A 21,266-nucleotide genomic window follows, 5' to 3' on the forward strand; every position below is an offset into this window, starting at 1 on the left:
ACTTCACTGATGAATAAAGGGATTAAATCTTAAGGGTGAATGATTCTCAACCAAATAATGGTACTTATGAAGACTTTTCTAAATTGTGATTGTGCCTTCAAACAACATTCCAATAATTAATTTAAAAATTAAATTAAATATGTTTTTAACTAAGGTCCAGTTTTGGTGTTTAGATTCTTCCCTACTTCCTCCAGGGACATATATAAGCAGTGATATATGGGTTCACTAAATCTACTGAGCTACTTTCACTGATAAATGCACAAAGCAGCTCACCTAAAAATGTCAAACCAAAATGGTCAGGTATGACAGAAATCTTGAATAGATCGATTTAAAGATGTAATGGGAAGTAAAGGCAGAAAAGGAAAAAAAGTATCAAGTACTAAGAGATAAAGAGTGACAAACCTCAGAATGAGAATGAAGTGATAATGTACTCATTAATGAGGATGCCTATGTCAACCTCACCTGAGCTTGCCTTATGGATCACGGCATCAGACCCAGTGTGCCTGGTAGCCATTAATGTGCACAGCATCAAAGATATCAAGTTTCAATGGGTTATTAGGAAACCTATGATACTCACCCATATTAATGAGAGCAGCTTAGATGAAATGAGAAGATTATATGGAATTGAGGAATTCTTAAACATGGAATTAATTAGGAAGAAGAATTGTTTCGGTAAGTTTGAATTATCATTTGTAAGGAACTAGAACCATCTACCTCTTAGCCATGAGTTTCCTAATGCGAAATTCTAGTATGTGAAGCTACACTTAATTATGCCCTTTCTTACATAGCATTGACTATTGTTCATCACTCTTTGGAGATAAATATACATAGAGGAATTAAATTGTGAATAGGAAATGGAAGTAAAGCAAATGGTAAAAAAGAAAAAAAATTCTTATGATGAAGTTTTGGCAAGATGAAGGACACTGAAGTCCTCAAATTGAACTAAGATTTAACTATACAATTAGGGTATTTGCATAGGCACAAGTGAGCTGCATATGTATGTGGTTTGGAAAGAACCCTTGAGAAATGACTCTTAAAATATCCCCAATTTCTAAAATGTACTCTAATTATTCCACGGTTTATTCCTTAGCAGTATGACATTTGCCAATTGGGACAAATCCTCCCTACCCTGAAAGATGCTAGTAAATGAATAAGTTCAGGTAGCAGAATTCCCTTAGGCTTCTTCAGCCCAGGGTCATTTTCCTTTTCAATTTTCCTTCGTAGCTTGTTAGGATTTGTGTCAGCCATTTTTAGTTTTTGCATCTGAGCTTCACCCAGAAAGTCTCCCTATTTCTGGTCATTTGTCATTGATTCTGTTTTTCTGCATTTTTAGATGTTAAGTTTGAGTACAGGAAAAGTAAGCTCACCAGTGAGGTATCAAATAAGAAAGCAGTTGCAAATTTGTATGTAGGATTAGACACAGAAGAAAATCTCCCCTGATGCATTTTATGTTAAATTTGGAGGTCCACCTATCTTAGATTCATAATGTAAGAGAAAGAGAGAGATGGAAGGAAGAAAGGAAGGAAGGAAGGGAGGAAGGTGTTATGGTTTGGATATGAGGTGTCTCCAAAAAGCTCATATGTGAGACAAGGCAAGATGGTTCAGGGGAAAAATGATTGGGTTGGGAGCCTGCCTTCTATGGATCAAGACCTCTGAAACCATGAGCCCTTGAAGAAACTTTTCTTTGTTACAGTTGTTCTGGTCAGATTCTTTAGTCACAGAGGTGAAAAATCTGACTAAAACAGAAGGAAGGAAGGAAAGAGGGAAGAAGGATGGGAAGGAAGGAGGGAGGGAGGGAGAAAAAAAACTTTGGGAAACACATGAGTTGTCAGATTGTCACCTTCTCTCTGTCTTCTACATGGCCAGTTCCATACATAACTCTCAGGACAGTGCAGTCATACTCTTGGAGAAAACCATTGTTCTTAACCTCCTAAATATCATCAATGGTTTGGAACTATAGGAGGATGAAAACAAAATCTTTGCTGCCTTTGAAATTACTATCAATTATTTCATCTTAATCCTCTTGCTTTCTCCTTGGCTTAACTCTTTCCAGGGGGATTTCTTCATATGTGCCCTACCTAAAATTGATGGTGGAAAAATTTTCTTCTTCTTTTTATAAAAATTTCTCTAAAGATTTTCCTTTTAAAAATTTATTAGTGCATTATAGTTCTACATAATAGTTGGGTTCACATTGACATATGCATAAATGCATATAAAATTATATACATATATATGCACACACATATATATGTATATATCTTCCTCCTTTTCAATCCTTAATATTTCTTCTTTCTCTCCCCTCTTCTCTCCTCCTGATACCCTTCTTATATTGATTTTTGTTCTATTTATTTACTTAGTTAATTATTTAATTGGTGCAGTATACTTATATACAAAGTGTTGGGAGCCGGCGACCGCACCCTAAAAATGGCGCTGGCTTCCTGCTTCTGATGACTTAGCGGTTGGAGTTAGAAGTAAACAACTCCTTGTAAGGCTGTGGGCTGGGCTCTGGCCTGCTTCCGCTGTGCTGTACCTATTAGACTCCTCCACGTAGTGCTGGTTCATTGGCAAGGCTGGGTACTTAAGCTAGGGCAGACTGACCGCTCGCGTGCGCGTGCGCTTTCTTCTCTTGTTCCTGTTTTCTCATCATGATTCAAAGGTCCTGAGTAAACTGCTGAAAGAAGAATCCTGTGTCGTGTTTCCCTTGCTGGCGAGGGGTCGCGACAATTGGTGGCCAGAACGGGGAGGAATATTCCTCGAACCCAGGATCCAGAACTTTCAGCAGTCAGGGTGGTGCACCGGTAAGTTCCCAGGTAAAGTGGGAATCCGAAAGCAAATAGCGGGACACTCCTCTGTAAATAAAGAGAGAGCGGGGAAAATAATAAAAATAATAAAATAGGACGCTCCTCTGTAGATAAAGAGAGATCGGGGTTTTTGTACTTTCACTTTCTTCATAGTTTTGAAAATATTATGGGTGTTACCTCTTCAAGCCCAATTTTTTTGGCCCTGGATGGGCTGCTGCGTTCAAAAGGACTTAAGGTGGAGCAAAGCACTTTGCAGATGTTTTTAGGAGAAGCTGATGTGGCGGCTCCTTGGTTTGTTTTTTCAGGGAGTCTTGCGGTTCCCAGCTGGGACAAATTGGGGAGAGATCTGGATTTCGCTTATGAGCAAGGTACTTTGGAGAATGGCATTGTACCACTTTGGAAGTTGGTTGGAGAATGTGTAGCAGATGGTAGATGCCAGGAAGCTGTGGGTGAGGGTCAGGCCGTTCTTGAGCGATTACATGAGGAAGAATCTGAGGGGTTACGTGGCGAGGTGGCGGACAGTATTAAGAGTGGGAGTGGTGAAAGGGCAAAAGAGCCTGAAAATAAAAATAGGAGAAGGCTCTATCCAGACTTGACCAAACTAAAAACACCTGAGGACACAAGCGGCTCAGAGAGTTCTGAGGACCTTGATATATTGTTACAACAACTACGTAAAATAAAAATGAAAAGGAAAAAAAGGAAGACACAAAGTATGAAAGCCTACCGTGTGAAGGGGGATAAATCTAATTTTGATAAATCTAATTCTGAAGAAGAGGTTGAGAGTTTAGAAGAAGATGCAGTGCCTGTTGCATCGCCCGCCCTCATGTGTGGGGGGAGTCCGGGGCTCCGGGAGAGCTTTTCATGCACAGGTTTGGAGAACAGTTGGTGCAGATATGGGACTGGCGTACCCAGTTTTTCGGGATGCTGGTGGGGGAGGATACCATGAGCCTTTAGATTTTAGGGTGATTGAAACTTTGGCAGAATTCGTTTGCACTTATGGTGTAGATGCTGCTTTCACTCTTACTCAGGTGGAGCGGCTTACACTGATTTGGTACATTTGCTACAATTGAAGGGTTTGCTTATTTCACCTGGTGGAGTGCAGACAGGAGACTCTATTGATTATCTTGGTGCTAGTATCTCTTGTGAAGCTATTTCACCCCAAAAGGTAACTCTCAGGACTGATAATTTGTATACATTAAATGATTTTCAGAAATTATTGGGTGACATAAATTGGATTAGGGGTTACTTACATATTCCCAATGTTGAATTTAAACCCTTGTATGAAATTCTTAAAGGTGATTCAGATCTTACTTCCCCTCGACATCTTACTGAGGAAGCCAGGTCAGTGTTGCTTAAAGTGGAAAAGGCTATACAACATGCTAGCCTTTGCAGGCTTCAAGAGGATAAGCCTCTTCAATTATGTGTGCTTGCCACTGTACAGCAACCTACTGGAGTTTTGTGGCAAGATGGTCCTTTGTTGTGGATACATCCACGTATATCCCCTGGAAAATCCCTTGAGTATTATCCTGATGCAGTTGCTTCCTTAGCTATGTTAGGGATACAACAAAGTATACAATTTTTTGGTTTTTCTCCAACGTCTGTAATTGTTCCTTATACGTATCAACAAATTCAAGTTTTGTGTGCTAACCTGGATAATTGGGCTATATTATGATGCTCTTTTCCAGGAGAGATAGATAATCACTATCCTTCACATCATCTTATTACATTTGTTAAGGAACATCCTATCATTTTCCCTAAGATCACTTCTTCTGCGCCTATCCCAGGAGCTGCAAATATCTTTACAGATGGATCTAAAACTGGTATTGGAGCCTATGTGGTAAATGATCAACCTCCTATCCAACATCAGTTTGTTCCTGGCAATCCACAATGGGTGGAGCTGCAAATTGTCATAAAAGTATTTGAACAATGTCCGTTTCCTTTTAATTTAATCTCAGATTCTGTTTATGTAGTTCAAGCCTTAAAGGTGTTGGAAGCAGTGGGTCCTATACACACATCAGGAGTAATGTCTTCCCTTTTTCTCCATCTTCAAACATTGATTTGGAATCGCTCCGCCTGTTTTTACCCCTTGCATATTCGAGCCCACACAGGTTTACCGGGTGCTCTTTCTGCTGGCAATGCCCAAGCTGATCTTGCTACTCGTCCTTCTTGGGTGTTCCCTATTTCCTCCTTAGATCAAGCTAGAAACTTTCATAGTAAATTTCATGTTAATACACGAGCACTTCAGAAGCGCTTTGCTATCTCCCGTGCTGATGCATTGGATTGTCCTAATTGTATCATTTTGCATCATCCCTTTTCTGTAGGCATAAATCCTCGTGGTTTGCGGCCTTTAACTATATGGCAAATGGATGTCACTCATGTTCCCGACTTTGGCAAACTTAAATATGTTCATGTGTCTGTAGATACTTGTTCTGGCATTATCCATGCTTCTGCCTTGCCTGGTGAAAAGGCTGGAAATGTTATCACACATTGCTTGGAAGCCTGGGCAGCCTGGGGATTACCACAGACCATTAAGACGGACAATGGTCTAGCGTATACTGGACGACAATTTTCTTCCTTTTGCAGCCAGATGGGTATCCAGCTTGTCCATGGTTTACCCTACAATCCACAAGGTCAGGGTATCGTAGAGCATGCTCATAAGACTCTAAAAGAGATGTTACTAAAACAAAAAGGGGGAATTGGCTTAGGCCACACCCCGAAAGAGCGCCTCTCCTTGGCTCTATTCACTATTAATTTTTTGAATCTGGACATCCAAGGGTGCTCTGCTGCGACTAGGCACTGTTTGCCCTCTGCCCCTAACTTTGGGCACGTTAAGTGGAAAGATGTACTTTCTGGACAATGGTATGGGCCTGATCCCGTGCTGGCATGGGCACGAGGTTCTGTCTGTGTTTTCCCATAGGACCAAACGGAACCGTTGTGGGTGCCAGAGCGCCTCGTGCGGAAAGTCCCTCAGGCTCCGTCAGGAAGGAAGAATGAAGATGAACAAGATGAGGTGCTTGATGCTTCTCCTGATGGTGATCGGACATGAGGTCATCTGGACTGCAGAACGACTCCTCTGGGCGGTGGTGGAGATGTGGCTATGTCCATTACCCGTTACTTCTCAGGCTGGTGTACTTCCATTTTTCTTCACTACTAATGGCTCTGCTACCATGGATTGGTCGACCTTGCCTATGGATACTGTAGCAGCTATTGATAATTTTTCTACTGTTTCATTGTTTGACACATTGTGTTTCTCTGTACATGTTGATTACTCTGATTCCATAATTTGCCTGTATTATTGCAAAGAAACAAAAGAGACTTTGGTATAACTGCAGCCATTGTGGCAGCTGTTGCAGCTTCTGCTGTTGCGGTGGCCACTGCTGCCGCGGCTCTCGCTACTGCTGTGCTTACTAGTGATGCTGTGAACAAGCTTGCGGGTGCTGCTGCAACAGCCATGGAGACTCAGACTATGGTGAATCAACATCTACATCATGGCATTGTGCTTCTAAACCAGCGGGTAGATCTACTACAAGACCAAGTGGACATTTTGAGTCAAGTACTCACTCATGGGTGTTTATTGCCCATGGATGGACAACAAGAAATTGTTAGAGTAAATAAGACGCGAGTCCATATTGCTCCCGTAAAAGATGTAATATCATGGTTGTTTAAGTCTTTTAGTTTCTTGAAGCAATGGGCAGGCATGGGTGCACTGGCTGTGGTCCTGGTACTTGCCATTGGATTGTGCCTGTGGTGTCTGGTTCGTATGCGCAAGCGGCAGTGGGTGCAGAATCTTATGCTTATACAAGCCTTTGCCGCTTTAGAGGCAGGACAGTCCCCTCAAGCATGGCTCACCATGCTCAAGTGATCGACACAGCACAGGGTGTGAGGCAAGGCACTGCACTTGGGAGCTCTAGGTTTGAGTCCCAAGAAAAGCATGTCCTATTGCATGTGGATTTGATGTCGACGCCCCACCTTCATGAAAAAGGCATCGGTCGGAATGGTGACTCGCCTGGGGAGGCGCCCCTCAGGAGTGTGCCATTATTTACGGCCACTTTTGCATAATGGAGATAGGACCTCTACTTTTACCTGTTGCTTGTAAAACAGAAAGGGGGAACTGTTGGGAGCCGGCGACCGCACCCTGAAAATGGCGCTGGCTTCCTGCTTCTGATGACTTAGCGGTTGGAGTTAGAAGTAAACAACTCCTTGTAAGGCTGTGGGCTGGGCTCTGGCCTGCTTCCGCTGCGCTGTACCTATTAGACTCCTCCACGTAGTGCTGGTTCATTGGCAAGGCTGGGTACTTAAGCTAGGGCAGACTGACTGCTCGCGCGCGCGCTTTCTTCTCTTGTTCCTGTTTTCTCATCATGATTCAAAGGTCCTGAGTAAACTGTTGAAAGAAGAATCCTGTGTCATGTTTCCCTTGCCAGCGAGGGGTCGCGACAACAAAGTTAGAATGAATTGTGATATATTCATATGTGCACATAGCATAAATTTGTCAACTTTATTCCCCAGTTCTTCCCCTATCCCTGACTTCCTCCCTCCCCTTGGTACTCCACTTCTATTCTACTGATGTCCCTTGTACTTTCACAGAATTCCTCTTTTTAAATTCCTTTTTCTTCTCTAGCTTTTGTACATGAGAGAAAATATTTGGCATTTGACTTTCTAAGCCTGGCTAATTTCACCTAGCATGATGGATGTTCCATCCAATTACCAACAAATGACCTAATTTCATTGTTCCTTATGACTGAGTAGAATACCATTGTATTTTATACACATTTTCTTCATTCAATCATCTGTCGATGAGCACCTAGACTGATTCCATCTGGCTATTGTGGATTGTGCTGCTATAAACATTGGTATTCACATATCACTATAATATTCTGATTTTAAGTTCTTTTGGATAAATTCCACAGAATGGGATAGCTGGGTCATTGTGGTTCAATTCCTAGACTTTTGAGGAATGTCCATACTTCTCTCCAAAGTGGTTGTACTAATTTGCAGTCCCACCAACAGTGTACACTTTTCCTGATATCCTTATCAGCAATTATCATTATTTATATTCTTGATGATTGCATTGTAACTGGGGTGAGATAAAATCTCACTGCAGTTTTCATTTGCATTTCCCTTGATTACTAAGGATGTTGAACACTTTTCCATATATTTGTTGGTCATTTGTATTTCTTCTTTTGAGAAATATCTCTTTAGATCTTGACCCATTTGTTGAGTGTGTTAGTATTTTCAATATTAAGTTTTTTTCCTGTTTTTAACGTTATTCTGATTATTAATACTCTGTTGGAAAAGCAGCTGGCAAAGATTTTCTTCTGTTCTGTACACTCTCTTTTCATACTCTTGTTTCCTTTGATATGCATAATTTTATAAGAACCTACTTATTGATTCTTTGTTTCAATTTTTGAGCTCTACGAGGTTTATTAAAAAGTTAGTGCCTGCACCAGTGTGTTGGAGTATTACCCTTATGTTTCACTCTAGCAGTTTCAGTTTTTCTAGTCTAATTCCTAGGTCTTTGATAAACTTTGAGCTGATTTAGATGAAGAATAAGAGATAGGGATCTAGTTTCATTCTTCTACATATGGATATCCAGTTTTCCCAGCATCATTTGATAAAAAGACTGTTTTCTCCAACATGTGCTTTTGGCACTATGTCAAGGTTCAGATGACTTTATTTATCTGGATTTGTCTTTGTGCCCTCTAGTTTATTCCTTTGGTCTTCATATCCGTTTTTATGCCCACACCGTGCTCTTATTATTACTATAGCTCTGTAGTACAATTTGAGATCGTAGTATGATATATACCATCTCAATTTGCAGTTCAGTATTGCTATGGTTATTCTAGTTTTTTTATTCTTCCACATGAAATTTAGGATCATTTTTTTCCTATTTCTGTGAAGAACATACTTGGTATTTTGATGGGTATTGCACTAAATTTGTAGATCACTTTTGGTAACATGATTATTTTGACAGTATTAATTTTATCTATTCATAAACATAGAAGGTCTTTCCATTTTCTAAGCTCTTCTTTAATTTATTTTTTCAATTTTTTCTAATTTCAATTGTAGAGGTCTTTTACCTCCTTAATGTATGTGTGTGTATATATATATATGTATATGTGTGTATATATATGTATATGTGTGTATATATATGTATATGTGTATATATACATGTCTTTGTATATATGTATATGTATATACATATACAAACAAGAGTAGTGAAAAAAAGAGTTACTTGCTTTGTTCCTGATTTTAGAGGATATGCTTTCCATTTTTCTCCATTCAGTATGATTTTTACTTTTTTTTTCATATGTAGCTCTTATGATGTTGAGGTTTCTTCTGTTTCTTTTTTGTTTTTTTGAGTATTTTTAGCATGGGTGGATGCTGAATTTTGTCAAAGATTTTTCTCTTTTTTACTTTATTGATATGATAATGTGATTTTTGTTCTTAATTCCATTTATGTGATGATTTATATTTATTGATTTAAATATATTGAATCAAACATGCATCCCTGGGGTGAATCCAACTTCATCATGGTACACATTTAATGTGTTTTTTAACATGGCTTGCTAATATTTCATTAAGGATTTTTGCATCTATGTTCATCAGGGTTACTGGGCTTTAATTTCCTTTCCTTGATATGTCTTATCTAGTTTTGGTGTCAGGGTGATACTGGCTTCATAGAATAAGTTTTGGAGTGTTCCCCACCTTTCTATCATGAAATAATTTGAGGAGGTTTGGCATTAGTTATTCTTGAAAGGTTTGGTAGAATCATCTTGTCCTTTGTTTGTTGAAAAATTTTTATTACTTCTTTAATCTCATTGCTTGATATTTGCCTGTTAAGGTCTTCTATATTCTCTTGGTTCCGTTTTAGTGGATAAAATGTACTTAGAAATTTCTTAGTATCTTTTAGATTTTTCAATTTATTGGAATATGTTTTCAAAATAGTTCGCATTATCCTCTGGATTTCAGAAAAATCTGTGGTGATATCTCCTTTTTAATCTCCTTTTTCATATCTCTTTTTTCTATGGATTTGGATATTACCTCTCATTATTTTGCTTAGTTTAGCTCACAGTTTATCTTGTTTGCCTTTTCAAAGAACTAACTTTTTGTTGCATTGATCTTTTGTATTTTGAAAAAATTTTCTATTTCACCAATTTCAGCTCTGATCTTAATTATTTCATGTCTTCTGATTTTGGAATTGATTTATTTATTCTTTTCTAGGTCCTTGAGATGTAACATTAGATTGTTTATTTGGGGTCTTTTTTTCTTTTTTTATTAATGTGGGCACTTACTTCTACAAATGTTCTATCTACAAAAGATACAAGGGATAATATGATTTTCAGTGTCACTGTCCTAGTGTCCCAAAGGTTTTGGTATGTTGTATCACACTTCTTGTTTGATTCTATGGGATGTCTATAAATTTTCTTGCAGTTGATTCCTAATTTCAATCCATTGTAATATGATCAGACACATGGGATAATATAACTTTTCCTTTTCTTTCTTTTTAATTTTTGATTTGCTAAAAAACATGTTTTGAATCCTAACTTATGGTCTATTTCAGAAAAAGTTCCTTGAGTTTCTGGGAAGAAAGTATATTCAGCTGTCATTGAGTCAAATATTCTATAAATAGCTGTTAGGTTCATTTGATTTGTAGTCTCATTTAGGTCAAAAGTATCTATTGACATCCCATCTGTCTCTTGTTGAGAGAGCTGTGTTGAAATCACTAAATATTGTTGTACTGGAATCTATTTGGAACTTAAAGTCAAAAAGTGTTTGTCTTATGTAATTAGGTGCACTGACATTTGGGATATAAATATTTACTATTATGTCTTGTAGGATTGTTTCTTTTAACAGTATATTATGGCCATCCTTGTCTCTATTGATTCATTTTTGCTTGAAATCTGCTTTGTCAGATATGAAAATTGCTGCCGCAGTCCGGCTGCAGCAAAATAACTGGGGGGGTGATGAACAACTTGTGTAGATTGATACAGCAGGAGTAGAAGCCATTTATTGTAGGAAAACAGAGGTATCTATACATTCCACACAGCTTATCTTAATTAGCATAAACTTGATACAGCAGTCAACCAATAAGGAATTTCCACACTTAATGGCTCGCTGGAGTTACGTCACAAACCACTCCCTCTGGCAGAATGCCAGGCGCCATCCAGACTTATTTACAGACTCTAACATTTGCCAGGTGCCATACTGACTTGTTTACAGACCTTAACAAATTGCCACTTCTGCTTGTTTTAGGACTCTATTTTCATGGAGTACAATTTTTTCATCATTTAACTTTCAGTCTATGGATATCTTTGCATGTAAGATGAATCTTTTCCAAACAGACTATGATTTGGTCTTGTTTTCAATCCATTTTGCCATTTTTTATGGTTTAATTGGAAGGTTGAGACCATTTACATTCAGAGTTATTATGAAGACGTATTTATTATTTTCAGTCATTTTGGTTTGTTTCATAGATTTAATTTGGATCAATTTTCTTTTGCTTAATTGCTCCTGTGGACAGCCTTATCCATTTGAGAGCTCTGTTTTTCCTCCCCTTCCTTTTAAAAGTTCTTCTTTATCTACATTTCTTTAAGTATGTTCTGTAATACAGATTTAATGATCATGAATTCTGTTAGTTTATTATTAAAACCTTTTGTTTCCTCTTTGTTTCTGAGTGATGACTTTCCTGGATATAGCAACCTTGACTGGCAATTCATTTCTTTAAGAGCTTAGATTATCACATTCCTAACTCTCCTGCATTTTAGCATCTGACTTAAGAAGTCTAAAGTGAGTTGTATTGTTCTATCTGTAAATATAATCTGGTGTTTTTCTCTTGTAACTTTAAATGGTCTATCTTTATTCTCTATGTTAGGCATTTTGAATATGATATTTCTTGGAGAGGTTCTTTTTAGATCTTTTATATTTGGGGTTTTATATTCATCCTGTATATGAATATTTATCTCATTCCTAAGGTTTGGAAGATTTTCTTTTATTATTTCCCTGAAAAGGTTCTTAATGCCATTAATTTTTATTTCCATGCCCTCATCTATCCTTATGACTCTTAAGTTTGATCTCCAACTGATCATATTCTCATCATGGTCTTTTTATTTTTTTTAACTGTCTGCTAAGTGTTTCCATTCAAATAGCCTGTCTTCAAGGACTGAGGCTCTGCTTTCAATGCAATCTAGTCTGCCACTGATACTTTCAAGTAAATTTATTACTTGACTTGTGTCTTTTCATTTCCAAGAGTTCTGATTGGTTTCTTTGTAGAATCTCTATTTACTGAAGTGGTCTTTCACCTCCCATAATTGCTCTCTTAATTCATTCCTTAGATCTTCTTTTACCTCATTAATTACTTTAATAATCAAGTTAAAAAATCTTCTCTGGAATTTCATCCCATTTCATATCTGTGGGTTTCTTTGTTGGGGGATTGTAACTTTTCGGGGGGCGGGGTTGTTTGCTTATTTTCTCATGTTTTCAGGGGTCTTAGACTTGCACATCTGTTGAAATGGATTCATGTTCTTTTGTGTGTCTTTGATATGTAGTTATCTTATTTATAATAAGTCATGTGTTGTTGGTATCTCTTCACTTGAACATGTAGGTTTAGTGTAATCCAAGTTTCTACCAATAATACCTCTCAGTTTGCTGCAGCAGAAATTCTGATTTCATTTAGTACTGCATAGGTACTGAAATGCTGTGGGTTTTTCTTTTTTTTTTGTATATATATTTTTTAACCCAATAAACTTTTATTTCATTCACTTAACAGCACAGGGTTGCTGTTCTATGTCAGAAAGCAAATTTCTTCCACATGGTAAAGCAGTGATCCCAGTTCCTATCTGGAGTTCTTCTATCCTGCACCGTATGAGATTCTTCTGTTTCAAGCTAAGAAAGTGAAAGACATGACCACTTCTTAAAACGCCCAGCCCAAAAGTGACATCCACTACTTCCATGTGCATTCTACAGTTAAGAACAAGTTGCACAGCCACACCTGGATACAAACTATTGACCCACACAGCCATAACAGGATAGTCACTTCTCTATAACAAGTTCACAGTAGAAATGAATGGGAACAAGCTGGAGATGTCTGATTCATATCACATAAGAAGTGGCTTCTACCTTCAAAGAACATTTCTCAGAAGAGGTATTAACTAAATGAAGAGATATTTACAGATAGGAAGATGCAATATTGTCAAGCAGTGTTTCCAAATTTGATCTATAGATTCAATGCAATCACAGTCAAAATCCCAGCAAATTATTTGTGGATATCAATGTGCTGATCCTAACAGACAGGCAACGAGACCCAAATAGCCAACACAATATTGAGGGAGAAGAACAAAGTTGAAGGATTGGCTCTACCCACTTCAAGACTTATTGTAAGGCTACAGTAACAAAAAAAGTGTGGTGGCAATAATAGAACAGTCGGATAGATTGATGGAACCGAATGGAGAACCCAGAGGGGGCCCACATAGATACCCTCAACTAATCTTTTTTTTTTTTTTTAATCTGCTTGTTCAATAAGTTTATTATTTTTATCTGAAAAAAAATCATAGAAAAACTGCTATTTGGTTTAGCTCTCAGCATCCAGTTCCTGAGCTCTGAGGAAGCTTGCCTTCTTTTTAGCTACCCGATCTGTCTTGTGAGCAAGGGACATTTTAGGTCCCACCTCGTCTTTTTAACTTCTCTTTGGGGCTTTCTCACAGACTGAATTCTCTCATATAGCAGAATGAGCTTTCTTGTACATCTCCTCCATGTCAGGGGTAATGTTGATCTTTATATACTGAGAAAATTGTTTCTTGTAAGCATCTTCATCTTCTTCCATTAGATAATGCATATAATCTACAACATTCTGACCCATAATGTGTTTCCTGTGTATTTCTTCATTGAACTCCTTGCTTTCAGAATCATAACCAGGGAATTGTTTGGTACTATGGGGGATAGACAAGCTTCCATCCACAGCTCCCTTCAGGGCCCCCAAAACTTTATTGCCAGTTGTAGTTCTAGCAAGGCCTGCATCCAAATAGCAGGTGAAGGAATCAGGTTGACCATCAGCGCTTTCCACATTGTATTCATCTCCAGTTACCTTCACTTGGCCTTCATAAATCTTGTCCATACCAAACCTATTGAGAAGCCTGTAGGCCAGCAGTATGCCAGTACAATATGCTGCAGCATAATTTGTTAGGCCAACGTTCACACCATATTTTGGTAGTTCATGTGCATATGCTTCACAGACTATCATATCCCCTTCTATACGGGCATAAGCAATCTGGCAAATGATATCTCTGTCAGTTACATGAACTATCCTCCTGTATTTGGGTGTGTTGTACTTACTTTTGTCCTGGATCACCAAGCGTTTCTGAGCATAGTAATCAGTTTTGCCCTCTCATCTTCTTCTAAATTTCACTTGTTATCTCTTTTTTTTTTTAATTTTTATTGTTGGTTGTTCAAAACATTACATAGTTCTTGATATATCATATTTCACACTTTGATTCAAGTGGGTTATGAACTCCCATTTTTACCCCGTATACAGATTGCAGAATCACATCGGTTAGACATCCACTGATTTACATATTGCCATACTAGTGTCTGTTGTATTCTGCTGCCTTTCCTATCCTCTACTATCTCCATTCCCCTCCCCTCCTCTACCCTCTTCTCTCTCTACCCCATCTACTGTAATTCATTTTCCCCCCTTGTTTTTTTCCCTTTCCCCTCACTTCCTCTTGTATGTAATTTTGTATAACCCTGAGGGTCTCCTTTCTTTTCCATGCAATTTCCCTTCTCTCTCCCTTTCCCTCCCACCTCTCATCCCTGTTTAATGTTAATATTCTTCTCATGCTCTTCCTCCCTACTCTGATCTTAGTTACTCTCCTTATATCAAAGAAGACATTTGGCATTTGTTTTTAAGGGATTAACTAGCTTCACTTAGCATAATCTGCTCTAATACCATCCATTTCCCTGCAAATTCTATGATTTTGTCATTTTTTAATGCAGAGTAATAATCCATTGTGCATAACTGCCACATTTTTTTTATCCATTCATCTATTGAAGGGCATCTAGGTTGGTTCCACAGTCTTGCTATTGTGAATTGTGCTGCTATGAACATTGATGTAGCAGTGTCCCTGTAGTATGCTTTTTTTAGGTCTTTAGGGAATAGTCCGAGAAGGGGAATAGCTGGGTCAAATGATGGTTCCATTCCCAGCTTTCCCAGGAATCTCCATACTGCTTTCCAAATTGGCTGCACCAATTTGCAGTCCCACCAGCAATGTACAAGTGTACCCTTTTCCCCACATCCTCGCCAGCACTTGTGTTGATCATTCAGTAACCTATTGTTCATTCTCTAAGTGATGCATGATTTTTCCTTCCTTCTTTTATGGTTTATTTCCAGTTTCATTCCATTATGATCAGATAAGATGCATGGTATTTTCTCTACTCCTTTATAATGTCTAAGAGTTGCCCTGTGGCATAATATATGATCTATTTTTGAGAAGGATCCATGTGCTGCTGAGAAAAAAGTGTAACTGCTTGATGTTGGGTTGTATATTCTATATATGCCAATTAAGTCTAGGTTATTAATTGTATTATTGAGTTCTATAGTTTCTTTATTCAACTTTTGTTTGGAAGATCTGTCCAGTGGTGAGAGAGGTGCCTTGAAGTCTCCCATAATTATTGTTATGGTGGTCTATTAGACTCTTGAACTTGAGAAGAGTCTGTTTGATGAACATAGCTGCACCATTGTCTGGAACATATATATTTAAGATTGTTATGTCTTGTTGGTGCATGGTTCCCTTGAGCAGTATGTAGTGTCCTCTTTATCCCTTTTGATTAACTTTGGCTTGAAATCTATTTTATTTGATATGAGTATGGACACTCCTGCTTGTTTCCGAAGTCCATATGAGTGATATGATTTTTCCCAACCTTTCACCTTCAGTCTATGTATGTCTTATCCTTCAAATGCATCTCCTGTAGGCAGCATATTGTTGGATTTTTTTTTTGATCCATTCTACTAACCTGTGTCTCATAATTGGTGAGTTTAAGCCATTAACATTTAGGGTTATTATTGAGATATGGATTGTTCTCCCAGCCATATTTGTTTATTTATGTTACTTAACATGGTTTGTTTTTCCTCTTTGATTATTTTTTCCCTTTACTGTACTACCTCCCACTGTTGGTTTTCATGTTATTTTCCATTTCCTCTTCCTGTAATGTTTTGCCGATGATGTTTTGAAGAGATGGTTTTTTAGCTGCAAATTCTTTTAGCTTTTGTTTATCGTGGAAGGTTTTAATTTCATCTTCCATCCTGAAGCTTAATTTCGCTGGATACACAATTCTTTGTTGGAACCCATTTTCTTTCAGCGTTCGAAATATGTTGTTCCAGGATCTTCTAGCTTTCAGAGTCTGTGTTGAAAGATTAGCTGTTATGCTGATTGGTTTACCCCTAAATGTAATCTGCTTCCTTTCTCTTGAAGCTTTTAAAATTCTCTCCTTATTCTGTATGTTGGGCATCTTCATTATAATGTGTCTAGGTGTGGATCTCTTATGATTTTGCACATTCGGCATCCTGTAGGCTTCTAGGATTTGGGATTCTGTCTCATTCTTCAAGTCTGGGAAGTTTTCTCGTATTATTTCGTCGAACAGATTGCTCATTCCTTTGGTTTGGATCTCTATACCTTCCTGTATCCCAATGACTCTTAAGTTTGGTCTCTTTATATTATCCCATATTTCTTGGATGTTCTGCTCATGGTTTCTTAAGAGTCTTGCTGAGCTGTCTATGTTCTTTTCCAGTTGAAATACTTTGTCTTCATTGTCTGATGTTCTGTCTTCTAAGTGTTCTACTCTGCTGGTAGTATTCTCATTTGAGTTTTTAAGTTGGTTTATTGCTTCCTGCATTTCTAGGATTTCTGTTTGTTTGTTTCTTAAAACCTTTTCTCCCTGTATAGTTGATCTTTTGCTTCTTGGGTTTGTTTATGTCATTGTGGAAGTGATCTTTCATTGTCTGATTTTGCTGTCTAATGTCTTCCTTGAGACTCCAGATCATCTGAAGCATGTAAATCCTGAATTCTTTATCTGACATTCCATCTGCTGCAGCTATTACCTCTTCTAAAGTTGTGTTGAACTGCATTGCTTGTGGTCCTTTCTTTCCTTGTCTTTTCATACTGCTTGCGTTTCTTTCTGCTTGGTGAAACTGTTGTGTTATTGAATTTTCCCCCTATATATTTATATTGCTCTTGTATAGTTGTAAAGTCTTCCTTGCAGGGGTGGGCGGCTGCTGTGCTCCTCCTCCAATTGGGGTGATCTGTCTATCACACCCGCGGGCCGCTGGACCCCTTCTCCAGGTCACGTGGTCTGCCTACCTTGAGGGTAAAGGCTGGGCCCCTCCTCCAATAGGGGTGATCTGACTACCACACTGGTGGGCCACTGGGCCTGTTCTCCAGGTTGCAGTTCTTCCTACCTTGCAGGCGTGGGCGGCGGCTGTGCCTCTCCTCCAATTGGGGTGATCTTTCAACTAGGCCAGCGGGCCGCTGGGCCCCTTCTCCGGGACACGCTGTCTGCCTACCTTGTGGGCGTCAGCTGGGCCCTTCCTCCAATTGGGGTGATGTGTCTACCACGCCGGTGGGCCACTGGGCCTGTTCTGCCGGTGGGTCGCAGGTCTGCCTACCTTGCAGTTGTGGGCGGCGGCTCTGCTCTTGCTGTGGGTTTTTTTGAGCCATGTTTTTTGTAATCTTTCTGATTGTGCTGTAGGAGTAGATGTCCAATAGTGGAACCTGATGCTCCCCTCTAGTTGTTTTTATTTGGGACCTAGTCATTGGTTTGGGGGTTTTGCCTCTCCTATTCTATGTGTTAAAGTAGTATTGAAGCTTAAGTGAGCTTAGTTTGTGTGTGGAGGAAGGCACATTGTCATGTGTCCTTTAGCCATGGTGTCTCTACTCTGTGAACATGTAGTATACCAGTTGCTTCCTGGCACTTCTCAGGAAATGGAAAACAAGCAACAGCAACAAAAATAGTGATCAATATATAGCATTAGAAAAAATATCTTGTGCCTACTATGGCATGTATATTTTTAATTACCACAAAGAGAGGCATGTTGGGCCAGCATTTAACAAAAGCAACATAATAAACAACTGTGAACTAGATCTAGCATTAAAGTATACAGTGAGTATCAACTCTGCCCTCCCCAGTGTTAATAATTATAATAACTTAAAAGGTGGAGACAGAAATTGTATACACTAACTTGTTCCTAAAGATAGTAAAATGACAATTTGTTAAGAGAAAGGAGTTTAGTTTTTGTTGTTGTTGTTGTTGTAACTGTGATCAAAATGCCAAAAAGAACAACTTAGAGGAGGGAACGTTTATTTAGAGATCATGGTTCCAGAATCTCTGTCCGTAGATGGACTATTCCCTGTGCACAAGGTGAGGCAGAACAGCATGGGGGAGGTACCTAGCAGAGGAAAGCTGCTCAGCTCATTGCAGGGTCGAGAAGGGTGGTGGAGAGGAAGGTAGCCATAGAGAAGATATCTTGTAATTTTTATGTCCTGCGATATATACTTCCCTTAAAAAGTATGAAATATCCTTTTTTTTCCTCTCTTCTGGTTAACCTTGGTTTGTAGACTACTGTGTCTGAGATGAGGATAAAAACCCCTGTTTGTTTACACAATCCATATGAGTGATAAGTTTTTTTCCCATCTTTTCACCTTCAATCTGTGGATGTCTTTGTCCACGAGATGAGTCTCTTGAAGACAGCATATTGTTGGGTCTTGCTTTTTAGTCCAATCTTCTGATCTGTGTCTTATGATTGATGTGTTTAGGCTGTTAACATTCAAGGTTATTATCGAGATATGATTTGTATTCCTTGCCATTTTGATTTATTTCTGATTTTTAATTTGACTTTGTTTTTCCTTTGGTTGAATATTCCTTTAATGTAGATCTTCCCTTTGCTGGTTTTTACTTTCTTTTTCTACTTCATCCTCATGGAATATTTTATTAGAATATTCTGTAGTGTAGGCTTTCTAGTTGTGAATTCTTTTAATTTTTGTTTATCAAATCTGAAACTTAATTTTGCTGGATATAAAACTCTTGATTGGCATCTGTTCTGTTTCAGAGCTTTAAATATATTATTCCAAGACCTCCTAGCTTTGAGAGTCTGGGTTGAGAAATCAGTTGAGATCTGAATTGGTTTCCCCCATAAGTAATTTGATTTTTTCTCTCACAGCCTTTAAGATTTTAATCTTTATTCTTTATATGAGTCAATTTCATTATAATGTGTCTTAGTGTGGGTCTGCTGTAATTTTGTACATTTGGGGTCCTTTAAGCATCTTGTATTTGTTTTTTTCATTTTATTATTTAGGTTTGAGAAATTTTCTGCTATTATATCATTGAAAAGATTGTGTATTCCTTTGGTTTATATCTCTGCTCCTTCATTTATTCTGATAACTATTAAATTTGGGCTTTTTATGTTATCCCATAATTCTTGGATGTTTTGTTCATGGTTTTTTTACCATCTTTCCTGCATGGTCAATTTTACTTTCAAGATTATATATTTTGTCTTCATTGCCTGAGGTCTGTCTTCCAAGTGGTCTAGTCTGTTGGTGATGCTTTGTATTGAATTTATAATTTGGTTTACTGATTCCTTCATTTCAAGGATTTCTGCTCCCCCCCCACCCCGACAATCTCTAACTCTTAATTGAAGTGATCTTTCATTTTCTCTATTTTTTCTTTGATTTCATTCCTTATACTATCCTTTACTTCACAGATCAATTGAAATATTTACATTCTGAACTCCTTCTTGAACATTTCTTCTACTATGTTATCAGTGGCTTCTGTTATTGAAGCATCTTGGTTTTTTGGGGTACTTTATTCCCTTGTTTTTTCATGTTATTCATGTGTTTTTCCATCTAGAACTATGGATCTAAGGCAGCATAAATTCTACCCTATGGACTTACACTGTCCCTGAAGGTTTCCAGTTCCTCGCCTTTAATGGTGAGACCAATATCAACAGCACCCAGTACAAACAATGTATGACCTTAAACCTAATAGCTCCCAATAAGGCATCTACTGCTTTCTCACATGAAAACAAAATGATGAGTTCAATAATGATCTATAGTATAAACAGAAAATTTGCTAAAATGGTTTGCAATTTCAAATGGTGGATGAGAGAATAGTAGTGTAGTACACGATGTTCATGAGGGAGGAAGAGAGAAGCTAGAAGCAAAAATTCACAGGAAGAGTGGAAGATGAGTCGACAGAGATTGGCTGTTGGTTGGAAAAAAGTTGAAAAGAAAATCCAAGGAATCAGACAAGTGAGAGTAAGAATATGAACAAAGAGAAAAAAGTAAAGACATAAGAATCAAAAATGCAAAACACCATTCATATAGCATTGTCCTCCACACACTGATGAATAAAAAACACCCTGTTCCAAATATGGTAGAGATATTAGTGAATTGAGAAATAAAATAAAATAAAATAAATCTCCATGGAAATTCAAACTGTCTCCATCAGCATTTAAGTTTCTCAGCCCTGTCTCTGATGTCTCTTAGTATCACCAGGCCCAGATCAGTCCTGGCAGTGCCAGTCACAATCCCACTGATGTGGGCTTCAGATACCTCAGGCTCAGCCACACTGCAGTCCCAAGATCTCATTGCTGCTCCTATTGGCAGAGAGACCACCAGGGATACACTTATGCAAAGGAGTAACTTTGAGATGAAGCAGCAAGACAAGAGCCACCAGCACTTCCAGCAGGAAGACCTCAGGTACCTCCAAACCCTCAGGAACCCCCACAGTGGACCTGAAGGTCCCAGCCTCATTCCCTAGACAGAGGCTCTTGTGGTGGTAAACCTGCTGGCATCTTGGCCCCAGCCCTGGATAGTGTCCCCAAATGGGTGCGACCTTGTGCAACCAAACCTGGAGTCTCCCCCACAGCAGATCTCTAGACGAGGGTAGCAGCAGTAGTGGTGGTGGTTGGTAGAAACAGGTAGTGGGTCAGTAGTAGGGGTAGTGTAACAGTGTCAGCAGCAGCTACAGCAATAGCTGCAGTGGTGGCTGCAACTGTGACTGTGAGGGCAATGTCACCAGGTGATCTCCAGGGGGCAGCAGCGGTGTCGATATCAGGAGCAGTGGTGTCTTTGGTGGCAGCAGTGTCTTTGATGGCAGCAGTGGTTAGCTGCAGTTGCATGGGCAGTAGAACCCAGAAAGAAGACCTCCAGGCGATCTTGGGGTGTCAGCAGTGGTATCAGAGGCAGTGGCATTGGCGGTAGCATTGTAGGCGGCGGCCACCAAACCTCCAGGTGTCAGTGGCAGCGATCGCAGTGGTAGCGCTGGAGATAGTGGCCGCCTTGCCTAGAGGAAAGACCTCCAGGTGCAGCAGCGTCCACCAGTCCATTACTTTAAAATTCAGCCTCACACAAAGTCTCATGACACGGATAAAATATAACCAAGTACTTTACCAGAATATAACACAAGTGCCTATAGTCCAAT

General features: G+C 38.8%; 1 pseudogene; it reads right to left on the reverse strand.

Annotated features, from left to right (window-relative positions):
* Nucleotides 1-13,368: 13,368 nt before the first annotated feature.
* On the reverse strand, nt 13,369-20,637 carry LOC144256432 (large ribosomal subunit protein uL18 pseudogene; annotated as a pseudogene).
* Nucleotides 20,638-21,266: the final 629 nt, after the last annotated feature.

The sequence above is a fragment of the Urocitellus parryii genome, chromosome 8 (assembly GCF_045843805.1).
Source record: "Urocitellus parryii isolate mUroPar1 chromosome 8, mUroPar1.hap1, whole genome shotgun sequence".
Taxonomy (NCBI): Eukaryota; Metazoa; Chordata; class Mammalia; order Rodentia; family Sciuridae; genus Urocitellus; species Urocitellus parryii.